Below are 12,089 nucleotides of genomic sequence, written 5' to 3'. Positions count from 1 at the left end.
GACAGTTGGGAGTTTGATAAATGTATTTCAAATTGTATTTTGGAGAAATCTCAAGCATGGGGGGAACTGGTCATGTTCTGTTCATTGCAGCAGATGGCATCCCATTTGGTGTTTGTTAGCTTTGTTTGCAGCTCAATATTTTGTTTCTAGGGGAACTCGGTAAGTTAAATAATTTATCTCTCTATTGCATCAAGAGTCTGATCCAAAGTCTACTAAAGTCAGTGCAAAACATTTGATTAGCTACCACATTGACTGGATAAAATGCCAGGTCCTGTATGTTGAAGAGCATTTCAGATGCTCCCTAGTAAGAACAATACAGGCCTCTGTCTTTCCATTGAGAATTTTTTTGACTGCAAATAAAAAAAAATATTCAAATAGCGACAAAAAGTTTAGCAGACAAGAGTACAGGACTGTGAAGATAGGGTTGAATGTCCAAATTGCTAAACCTCTCTTCCTATTAAATTCTCCATTTTTAAATAAACAATATAAATAATACCTTCCAGCTGCATTTGGAATTTAATCTAGTACTGTTAGCAGGCTGCTTTGAGAGCTTCCAAAACCCCATAGCTGTACTAAGCAAATAATCATTATCACTTAATATTCTCATCAAGCATTCTTACTCAAGATGGGATCTTGCATTACAAGGACTGACCATAAACACATTCCTCTTCTGATGAGGAATTTTCAAAATGTCAGAAGCAAATTCACACTCTGATCCTGCAAAGAGTTTTGCATGACCAGAACTCTACTGCCTTCAGCAGTCCTGCTGACCGTACAAGGATCCTAACAGTGTCTGCACATGGTGGAAATTTCTGTTGCGTTGTTACAAGTATTTGAATCCTGAATATCTAGGATATCAAAGAAATCAACACTTCAATTTATTTTTTTTGTATTGCAATAAATATTGAACATCTGTTAATTTTCAACAACATTTTTCAAAGTACTTTTTTACTAGTAGGGCCTGGAAACCACTTTATTCTGTATTTTTATCCAGATTTTCTGTTTGTGTCATCTTTGGGCATTCAAAAAGTGAGTACATATTAGCTGTACAGTGTGTCTGCATGAATTCCAGTTGTATTTTAGTCCTCCTAGTGGCCTAATATATTAACAATATTATAATGTGTAGTTAAGGCATAGGAACATCTACTATATCACCTATATCTCACTAGTTTGCAGCATTAATACCGCAGTAACACTCCTGTATTGCTAAGGTCAATAAATCTTCTAAAGCATTTGTCCAACAAATCCATCCATGTGGCTGTCACTTCACATGGACATTTCTGGTTTTATACAAAATTGTAGCAAAAATCAATACAGAAGATACTACATTATTCTGTCACTGCAGGAAGCCCACTGTGGGAATGGGACCTTGTGCTCGTTCGTCACACCAAATTCCATCTTAGATTATTGCCAACAAAGGCTTTTCTCACAGCCAGACAAGGAGAGTCAGACACCACAGAACCAGGGTTCCCAATTTTCATGGTGCTTCCTTTCTCCGAAAAAGCCTCCAAAACCTTTCCAAAATAACACTTCACATTCTAGGAAGGGCCTTTTGCAGCCTGAGTGGGCTCAGCACAAAGGGTTTTCAGCCTTTTAGATCCTGTTTGTTATCTGCTTAATTTGAACCTTGCTGATATCCAGGAAGGTAAAGGTGGAAAAACAAAGGGCAACACACTTGCCCTCGACTCTTTTTCTGTTCCAAGGCTGTGCCCCTCAAAGAGAGTTTGCAACCACTGATGCCTCCTGCCAGATCCCAGTGGGAGACATTTTGTATGCCTGGCTGAGCCAGAAAGCAGGATAGAGGTTCTCATGACCAGAAACAGATGTACTTTTGTCTAAAAGATGAAGCAAACATGTCTAAATCCATAAATTAAGTAAAATTTCCCTCTGATCACAGCCAGATGATATGTGTTAATCAAAATGGATATCACTGCTTTAATTTGGCTAGGAGGCAAGTTGAACACATAAATCTCCTGGCTGTAGGAGCTTCCATCTGTATCTCCAGCAGTGGTCATCTTGGTATCAGCATTACTCTATTAAATTCCAAATTCTTATTTCTAGTAATTCTAGTTCTTAATTCTCTTGATAATAAACAAACAGTGTTTCTTTTTGAGCATCCGTTAGAGCTAAGAAAAGGACTATCATCTACCATGAGCATTTAGGACATACCCCTGCATGTACCCCTCTCTCTCTCTCTCTCTTGTTTTTTTTGGATTAACCCACATGGCTGCTGAGTCACAGCGAAGGACTGTATCCTTGAGTTGTCCGGTAAACATCAGATTATTTACAACCTATATTTTTTCAATCAAATTACATTTTAGTCCACTGGCTAAATTATTAAATTTAATGTTGGCCTGTTTCTGTTCTCGGTGTTGTCTCCACGAGCACAGGCATGGTGCTTTCTCCTGGTCACCATGCTGGACACCCCAAACAACATGGATTCTTTCAGGTACCAGGCATACTGCAGGGTTTGAACATAGACCAGGTACTCCATAAGCCATAAATCAAATGAGAAGGTCTGTTCCTCCCCACTGCTCACTCATGAGACATGTGAGAGGTCTGAGGGGTGAAACATAGTTATCAAGGTATCAAGTCTTATTTCTCATGGATGCAGCCATGATGGTTTATGCATTTTGTACACACAAGGCGTGTATTTTAAGAGTGGCCCCAGTGGTTGGGAGAAAACTGCAGAGAGAAATTGTTGCAGAAAACTGCAGCAATTGTGGAGATGAGACCAGGTAAGGGAACAAAGAGGATATGAGACCTGTCTGTGGTGCTTTTTTGATACCAGGAGCATGTCTGTGGGACATGGACAGCACAGGAATGACACCAATGGAGTAATACATCAAAAGTGATCTTTGTAAGGCAACTGATGGGTAACACTGAAATCAGGCCTTGCAAGTGGACACAGCCAAGAACTCTGCTCAGCTGGATTCTGAGGTGCCTTGCTTGCCTCAGATCATACCAAAACACTTCCCAGTTCCACCATTTTGACCCACTTTGTCCTTCCTTGTATAAATGGTGGGGAAGTCGTTCTTGCTCTTCTCATGGGTTATGCCACATGCTAGTATGTGCCGTGGTCTCTGTTCCCTTGTTGGCTCTGTTTATCTCCTTGTTCAGCATCTGTTTCTATACTTGTGGTTCAGGTTTTAGCAGGAGGTGCCCAGGGTTCAGCTGTAACGCTTTCTTTACAGTGGACTTAAGTTCTGTGAGAACAGGCACAGACTTGGGTCACAGACTGAATTTCTGAGCCAGCAGCACATCACAGTGGGCACGTTCCTGTGGCCACGTGCATGAGAGTATTGCTATAACAGCCCAATCCTCTTCAGCACTTTGAGTGGGGGAGCCATGCAGGCAGACACCTGCAGCTCCCCACGCTTTCACCAGGAATCCAGGAGATCCTGCCAACAGGCCTGAGTTAGCAAACATGTCCTCAAGCACATCTGAAACCCAGCCATGAATTTCTTAGGTTTTAAATTGCATTTTTTTCCTGATTATCTTCCAACAGTTTTTGGGTTGTTTTTTTTAAATTATTGATTAATTTTGGGTTGGCTATTTAATGCAGTGTTTGGTTAACTAATTCATGTAGTTGTTTATAATTATTGCCTTGCTATAAAATCATCTTAATAGAAGGTTAGAGGTTTTTTGTTTTCTTTCCAGTAGAATAACAAGTTATTTTATTATTCAAACAAGGCTTACTTCCTGCTGTTTTCAATAAGATTTTTAATAAATATGTAAATTTAAAAATTAATTTACTGCATACGTTTGGCAGCATGAGTCTTGAACTGACAAAAGTTTGATGGATTGTAAAATTATCCTCCATAAAAATCATCAGTCATAGTAAACAGAATTTATCAGCCTCTGGTAATTTTACAGCTTTTTCTTCATCTTATCTTCTGTTAGGAACTCACTTAAAATTGATTATAATATAGTATGTTTCTAGAAATGTAATTCATTCATAGATTAATTAGATTTTAGGTTAATATCCCATCATGGAATAGGACATGAGCCAACAGTGTTTTCCAGTTGTTACAGAACTGCAGTAGAGAAACCTTGATTACTGTTCCCATGTGGTTTAACCGCCAAGACCAATCACTAATCAAATTCAAACGACATAAAATGGAACATCCTTCATAGCATTTATTTTCTGGCTGACTTATACTATAGGCTTTTTATTGATACAACTTGCTGTACTGAAATGAACTAAAAATTGCAAGAGAGGATTTATCCTTCTACTTTAATTTGGTTCTGCAGCCTATATCTGAAACTCTCGCTCGGATTTTTGTGTGTGTTGTGCTGCTGTCCCTAAAATATTCTTCCCCACAGCAGAGATAAATTGTTTGCATAAATTTAGAAAGTACATGTAAATAACTGTACTGTTATGTCGGATTTGATGGCAGATGAACTTAAAACATAGGTTTCTGTTCTGCAATTCATGCTTTGCTTGAATCAGTACTGAAAACTGTGCAGCTGATAACGTCAGCTGGAGAAGTGGCAAGTGCAGCCATGGAACCAGCATCATTATTTGCATCTATCCTGTCACAATTTTCTCTGATTGCAAAGGAACCTTTCTAGTCTCATTGCACAGTGCCAGAAAACAGTATGCACCTAGTTCAGGCTGCTACAAATTTACTGGGAAGGTAACCTGGGCTACAGCCTCTTCCTCTGCTGCCTCCGGGGGCACTTACCAGTGCAACATGTGGCAGGATTGCCCAGGAACAGCCCCTAACCCTCACTCAGGGAAGGTGCAGAGGAGGGCACACCTGGTGGGTTTCATTAGTGCCAGGTGTCACAGAAGGGAAAAGAAAGGGCAATGGGTTTTGGTTAGAATCATTAGACGTAAAAAACCTCTGATATGTAGAGAGTTGATTAAGATCTGTAGCGGAAAGGGAAATGACAACTTCAGGCTCCTAAAACAAGCTATGTTGTTGGGCTGGTGTTTAAGCATGCTAATTCAGAATTTTTTAAAAATGAAGAAGCCCCTGCTTCCAAATTTTAAAATTATGACCTCTGTATAATTTCTCTTCTGTGGGAGCTCAGCAGATGTTTCATTCTGATGTGTGTTATCATGTAGGCAAACATGGAGGCTCTGTCCATGGTGGCTGAGCATGCAGTCATGAAGGGGTGGACTGATGGGCCTGGAAACATTGGTTATCTCTTCTCAACTGTCCTCCTCAGAGGCTAAAAATGAAAAAAAAACTATTTGTTGTGGAGCTCACTCCTTTGTTTAAACTACCTCCATGAATCATCTTTAAAACTTGTAAGAAGGGTCGTTCCCTTCCCTTCCCTTCCTCTGCAGGTCTTCCAGCAGAGCTTCATGCTCTTTGAACTCCCCTCTAGCCCTCATTGCATACAACAAGCCAGAATTCATAGCTGGGAGAATTATTTCTACATGGTTTCTTCATACTGCTGATTTGCTCTTGGTCCTGCTACATAACCTTGCTACTTCAACAGTCGGAATCAATGATCTCAAAAGCCTTTTCCAACCTAAACAATTCTATTATTCCATGGTTCTTTATCTGCTGCTTCTGTTCTTTTTGCCCTCAGGCCAGCTGATGTACCTTGGATAGTCACATGCTATGAATCTAGTCCAATACACAAAAGAGAGGATTACTAGTGAGGAAAATCATTACCTACTGCCAATTACCATTCGCAGTACGGTCTTGAAGTGCAATTCTGTTTTCCATCAGTATGCTGGGTGACTGACATTCAAACATTGCAGGCCAGGAGATGAGACATCACTAGAGAGCAAGAGGATAAGAGTCTTCGTAATTACCAAAATAAATTGTCATGTTCAGAAAAAGCCAAGGGTGGAAGATGAAGACAGGTAAGAACATAGCTAATACTTAAGAACAGTAGACTGAGAACAGTTCAGTGATACACAAAAATTACTCTAATTACTGAAAATGTCAGTGAAATTATGTATTGTATGAGTACAATCCTGCATTTACTGAATTTGAGAGGATTTTTTTCCTTCAGTCAAATGGGGGATAGAATCTGTCTCTGTAAGAACTGCATTTGCTATTAGATTTTTTTAAAAAACTGTACTTTTATCCCCTTCCTAGTTCAGTTCTGAGTAATTATCCCAATTAAGGAAAAAATCATCAAACCCTCTAGTCCAGGATAAAATTGTAGCTCCCTTTTTTATATAAAGCCATGAGCTTTATTGAAACCATGAGCCACACTTTCTTCAAGGTAAGGATAACTACTTTCGTTCAGTAGGACAAACTGCTGTATATTTAAATGCTGTGAGGTGAAACAATCTGATGAAGACTGAAACAGTGAAGTTACTTAGGACTGCGTAGTTCCAGTACCATTTGGTTATCACTGGCAACATAACCTTCCACATAGTTCTGTCAGGGAATAGTAGTGAGCTTCAAATGGTTAAGTCGAGTTCAATAACTTTGTAACCAATCTTATCTTTCAGTATGACTTTTTTTTTTTTACTGCAATTTTTTTCAATCACTAGAAAATCAGAACAATTTTGCTATTTAGCTCTCTCTACAAGTAAAGCTAAAAGGATCTTTTGAGAAGTGTATCCTATATGTGTCTTGTTCATTTTCAGTCCATCAGGTTCTAAAAACTGAGTATCAGCTTCATTTCTCACTATGGATATTTCTTCCTTAATGCCTTGTGGTGAGCCTCTGATTGCACTAAGCATTGCTTTTAGCGGGTAGATTCCCTCTGTGAGAAGCAAAATTGGTGATTCTGCCAATGTGAATAGAGTGAGGCTCTACTTTGCCTTCTGGAGAAAGTACTGGTGTTTAATTGCTTTTCTTTTTAATGAATCTCCTCAACACACTTGACTGAGCACCAGCATTGTGATCGTTTCCCAAGGTATTGCCACTTAGAATTATAGGTTTTTACTGCTTTTTAAGTAAACTTTGTCCATGCAGAGTTGATGCAGCCAGTGGCCATTCTGAGGCACTATGAGAAAACAACCACATTTGTGCCATTCAGTTCATAACTGAGCAGAAGGTGAAAAGATAAACTTACCTGATCTGGCAACTGGGACCTCAACATCCTGGTTTAATTAAATTATGTAAAAGTTCAAAGAGCATTGGTATAAACTGATACGGTCAGTCTCGTCATGTCAAGAAATATTTATATACTTTGTAAATTATGAAGATGATATTCTTGGCTTTAGAATGCTGAAGGTACTGAGTCACCTCATCATGTTATGAAAATTAAGGCCCAATCACTAAACTATGTTTTATCTCCTAAACCACGCAAGAATTTGAGCTGTAGGCAATGTAAGTCTCAACTCCTCAGTCACCTGTTCATTAAGCAATACCAGTTCTTGTCCATATCTGTACTTATCAATCATACAATGGTCATGCTAATCAGCTTTATTTCCTCTAAGGTAATTTATTTGCAATCCAGGATCATCAGAAATGTTGTCCTTGTGATACTTAAATGTATTTGTAGATTGTTAAATTCTGAAATACAGGAGAACTGAAATACGGTTCTCATTGTTATATTACCCATAATGCCATCAGGGGATGATACATAGCTATGTATATATGGCTTTTCTATCCACTGCTGAACAGACTAATGAACTTAAAAATGCTTCCTATCAATGCATTTTTTCCCAGAAAAGAAACTAGCACTTATTGTTTATCATGAAAATCTGATTGTGTGTTTCTGAGAATGTCATTGTCTGCTATAGCAAAATAATCATGGTATTTCTGCTCAAATGGAAAAAAGAAGAATGATTCATTATTTCAGAAATTATTTTACTGTCAGTCCAAAAAATAGATGAAAGCTTCTGACAATATACAAGGGAGAGGCAGGCTTACCTTACTATTTAAGGTTATGTGTTAAAGAGAAAGAAGTTCAAACATCACATTTTTAGCTCAGCAGAGGTCATGCAGTTACAGCTTTCACCTTTGTAGTTTCTTGAATGTGACTGTACAACTATTTTCACTGCAGAGTGTTACCTGTCCACCTGATGTTAAATGAGATCCGGAGATTGTTCATTTTCCACGGAGAGCCTACCTGGCATTCTGTCCTGGCTAGATGACAGACAGCTACTCCCTAGCAGTTCAAACCCAACCCTTTTCACGTTACACCTTCACTGCAAATGGTCATGTAACACCACTGAATTCAGTGAGAAGTTACTTCTGATTAGACCAGTGTATGTCTGATCAGAATACTGCTCTGTATCTCAGTGCATCTGTTTTACAAGAAGCCATGAACGTATTAAAATTGTCCTACTAAACAGGTTATGTATGAGCAACTTGTGTAATGCTGCAACAGCATATCCCACTTAGGCCCATTGTGTCACAAATACAAAGCAGTTATAGGAGTAGAGGATATCTAAATTGGTAAAACTCTGAATTTAAAATGAGAAATAGTGGCTCAGTGGGATCAAGTTTACTGTGAGCATATGCAAACAAAGTAACGAGCAATTTTTAAAAGGTAAAAATCCAGAAAATTGCTTTCCTTCACAATAAAGTTATGAGTAATAACTAAAAAGGCAAAAAAGAGAACATACTTTGTATCTTCTATTAGAGATGAGAACTGAAATGAAAGATGTTGTATTATACAATTAAGTATCGATTTTGTTGATCTATATTTAATTCTCTTAGCAATTTCATTGTTTTTACCCAATAGCATTTTGCAGTTATACTTCACTTGAAGCAATGCTCTTCTTGCTCTTTTGTTAATCTAAAAACTAAATTGCCCAATGCATGAGAGACGTAGATAAAGTTCATTTTGTTCTTTTGTGTAACTGATTCTGAGCCCTTTAAAGTGCTGGTTAACTAAACTTAGACAGCTGGAAAATACATTTATGCTGCAGAATGGTTCATTGCTGATTCTGGGCTCTGGTGTGCCTTAGAAGTGTAGCTTGACCCCAAGACAGTCAGAGCTGCTGCATGTTACCACACAGAAGAAATGGCCTTGCTATTGCTCTCCTTCCTGCACACGAGTGTGGGATCCTTTGTGCCTGTGAACCAGCCCATCCTTCCCTGCTCCTTCCTATTACACCTGCAGAGTCCTTGTGCCATTCAGAACAGCTGCAGCTGTGACTGGTCCTTGATCACACAGCACTGGAAAGGCATTCTACCCGCATGTAATCTCTCATTTTTAAAGTTTACAGAAAACCTAATTTGATGTATTAATGTAGAAATAACACCTATTTATAATGTATCAGTGTAACTGCAGGCTAGTTTTGTTTTCCTAATTTGCTGTGCTTGAAGTGACATGCCAGATTTTATTACATCACTAATGGGTTTTAGTTATTCCCTTTAGGATGTTGCCAATGAGGAAACATTATTCTGATTCATGACTCAAGAGTTTATTTCAAAGTGATGTGACTCGTAATGAATGTCTGTATTATGTCAGATGAAGTTTCTCCTCTTCTGACAACTGGTCACTGCTCTCAGGTGATATAAGGCATGCCACACTCACAAGTTAAGGAATTCCAGCTGTGGGAAGCTCTCCACGTACACCGTGGAGTCGAACAACAAATGCTTCCCATGCCCTAAGGCCATAAAGGTGCAGACTTTCTATTAAAAATAAACTTAGTATAAGTAGATAAAGCTATCCATTGATCTGCTTTAGGGTGATGGGCCAGTGCTGTTACTCTTGTCTGCACTGAGCTGGTTTTGGGTTGATTTTTTTTTCTTTTTTCTTTTTTCTTTTTTTTTTTTTACTTAAACCAAAATCTCTGACTACATGTTTTTGTCTTTTCCCTGAAGTTAATACTTAGGAAAACATATAGTGTCCACACCAAATGCAGCAGTCACCTTACTCAAAGAACAGATGCAGAATAGTCAGCAGAAAGTCCCTACAAATATAGGAAAGATTTGACTGGAACCATGACCCAGAGGTTAGGTGCTCTCTACACTGTTACCAAATATCACCCATTTCTCATGGATATAAACCACACCTGATCTGCTGCCTAATGTTCCTCCTGTCTGCAGAAGCAGCTACTGATTCACATTAGTGCAACTCTCAAATGTATTAATGAAGTAATTACTTTAAAATGCATGATATTAACATCTCTGGGCTAACCCTTGTTCTTTTTTATACCTCTGACTCTGCTGAAGTCAGTAATAAATTGATATGAACAAAACTAAAGATACTACATAACCACATACAAAACTTATCAAAAAATTTAAATAAGAGTTGCTTTGGTTTTGCCTTTTGATTCATCTAGCAACTTCTGTGACTGCCATGAAAAATAGGAAGTGTAATTAAGGATGAATCTAAATAAACACTTTGGTAATTTCTTACAAATCGTATCTATAGTAACTACAGAAAAATTTTTAACTTGGGTTAACATTTGTTCTGACACACCAAGGTTACAGACATTACTAGTGACTTTTCAACTCTAGGAATGTAGATAATTGTGTTATTGTGGGAGAAAGTGATTTATTGATTATGTAGATTCTTACATTATCTCTGCTTAAATTTTTCTTTATTTTTGCTCATGAACCTCAGGCTGTGAATGAGTTTTCTTCTATGAGTTACAGAAAGGAAACGTTTGAGGGTTTTTTACAAAAGGATGTAACTGGGCAATAAGACATCTAAAAAGGACACCTGTATGTCCAAAAAATATCCATAACTTATTTCTGAATTGTTTCTTGTTTTAGTAATAAATTTTGCTACAACTTTAATTCTTGATGTATTGTAGATATACTGTTCACTACACTGTGTACTTTTTGCCAGTAGGTTTCACTGATGGGCTTCAGTTCCCTTCAGTTTCGTTTGACACAATGATTTTGCTTAGAATTTGTAGAGAATATTTTATTCTCTGCAGTTTCTCTAAAATATTTTATAAACTGTTATCTTTATATTAAATGAGAACCTAGGGTGTGATTAAAGTAGGATTGTAGTCTAGGTTGTGCTTGTGGGGTATAAAAAACTATGGATACATATATGCAGAATATACCAATGAATTCAGCCCTGTCTTTCCTGTGGTGTAAATCTATCCTTTGGTAGGATAGCCAAAATCCTACTTTTATTGTTGCTTCACCCAGACTGCTCTGTACTGCAAATTCTCCAGGAGTCTGTGCTCCTCCTGCCCAGGAGTCAAAATCGTCTCCATTTGAATCAATAGGAGTTTTATCACAGACCTTACTAACACCAGTATTGAGTCCTGCAGCCCCAAGTCTGTGCTAAGTGGTCACATCCAATTTATCCAAAGGAAGCTGTGAAGTGGGAAAAATACAGACAAAGAAATGTCATTTAGTCTGTCATATAATAAAATACTTTAGGTTTGTACTCTGAAGAGCAAAAGGTGCTAACATGTTATTGATGCCATGGCTGAGAATTTTCTCATCTGACCTACAGAGAAGTGAAACAACTCTTTCAGTATTTTAAATGAGGACAAAGGGAAGAACATTTTAAGCTGAAATTCTGAAAAATTTCTATTGAAGGGTCCCAAATTTGTGTTCATTCCTATTACCAAGGGTTATATTCCTCTATCTCAGAAAACATTATAATTACAGATATTGAAAACCTTGGATTGAACTGTCATCTAAAATCAGAATCCAGCATAACATGCCCTAAAACCTTTTAGACTGAAGATTAATTAATGAACCAAACAGAAAGTTTTCATTTACTAAGACTTTAGGGTCTCCTGTTGCTTTGCTTAAGTCTGCTTGAAACATTTGCTAAAAATACTAATCTAATCCATGCATGGTCACCTTATGAAATATGACAAGATCAGAGCATAAACAGTCATTGGACTGGCATTTCAATTTTTAGCTAACTAGCCATAAAAACAAGCAATCAAACTATGTAACAAATTGTCTTTCTCTTGCCCAAGATTTCTAAGGAGAAACAGCACAGCATGCACAACATTTGACTGACTTGGAACTTGAATTCTTCAAAAAATTCTAATGATCCTTTACAACTGTGTATGTAATGATCCACAGCATCCATACTTCTGCCCAAGCTATGTTTTCAGTGTGCTTAAAATGCCATTTCATTTTCTATCTAAAACAAAATATTAATGTCTTGGATTTACAGTAATTTACTGATTCAGTCTTTGACATCTGATGGCCCTACCAAAAATGAGGAATGGCTTTGCACTCTGATGGCTTATCTCAGAATCCTTGAATCTTATCTGTCCAAGA

At 37.8% G+C, this 12,089-nt stretch overlaps 1 protein-coding gene across 4 annotated transcripts in view; it reads left to right on the top strand.

The window, feature by feature from the left end:
• The window catches only part of NCKAP5 (NCK associated protein 5), a 370,644-nt gene that overhangs the window by 356,047 nt on the left and 2,508 nt on the right, over positions 1–12,089 (top strand). The window lies entirely within an intron of this gene.

This window comes from Manacus candei, unplaced genomic scaffold (genome assembly GCF_025592945.1).
Source record: "Manacus candei isolate 608988 ecotype Guabito, Panama unplaced genomic scaffold, ASM2559294v1 h1tg000077l, whole genome shotgun sequence".
In the NCBI taxonomy this organism is placed as follows: Eukaryota; Metazoa; Chordata; class Aves; order Passeriformes; family Pipridae; genus Manacus; species Manacus candei.
Note: the sequence above shows the minus strand (reverse complement) of the source record. Positions and strands in the feature narration are given on the sequence as shown.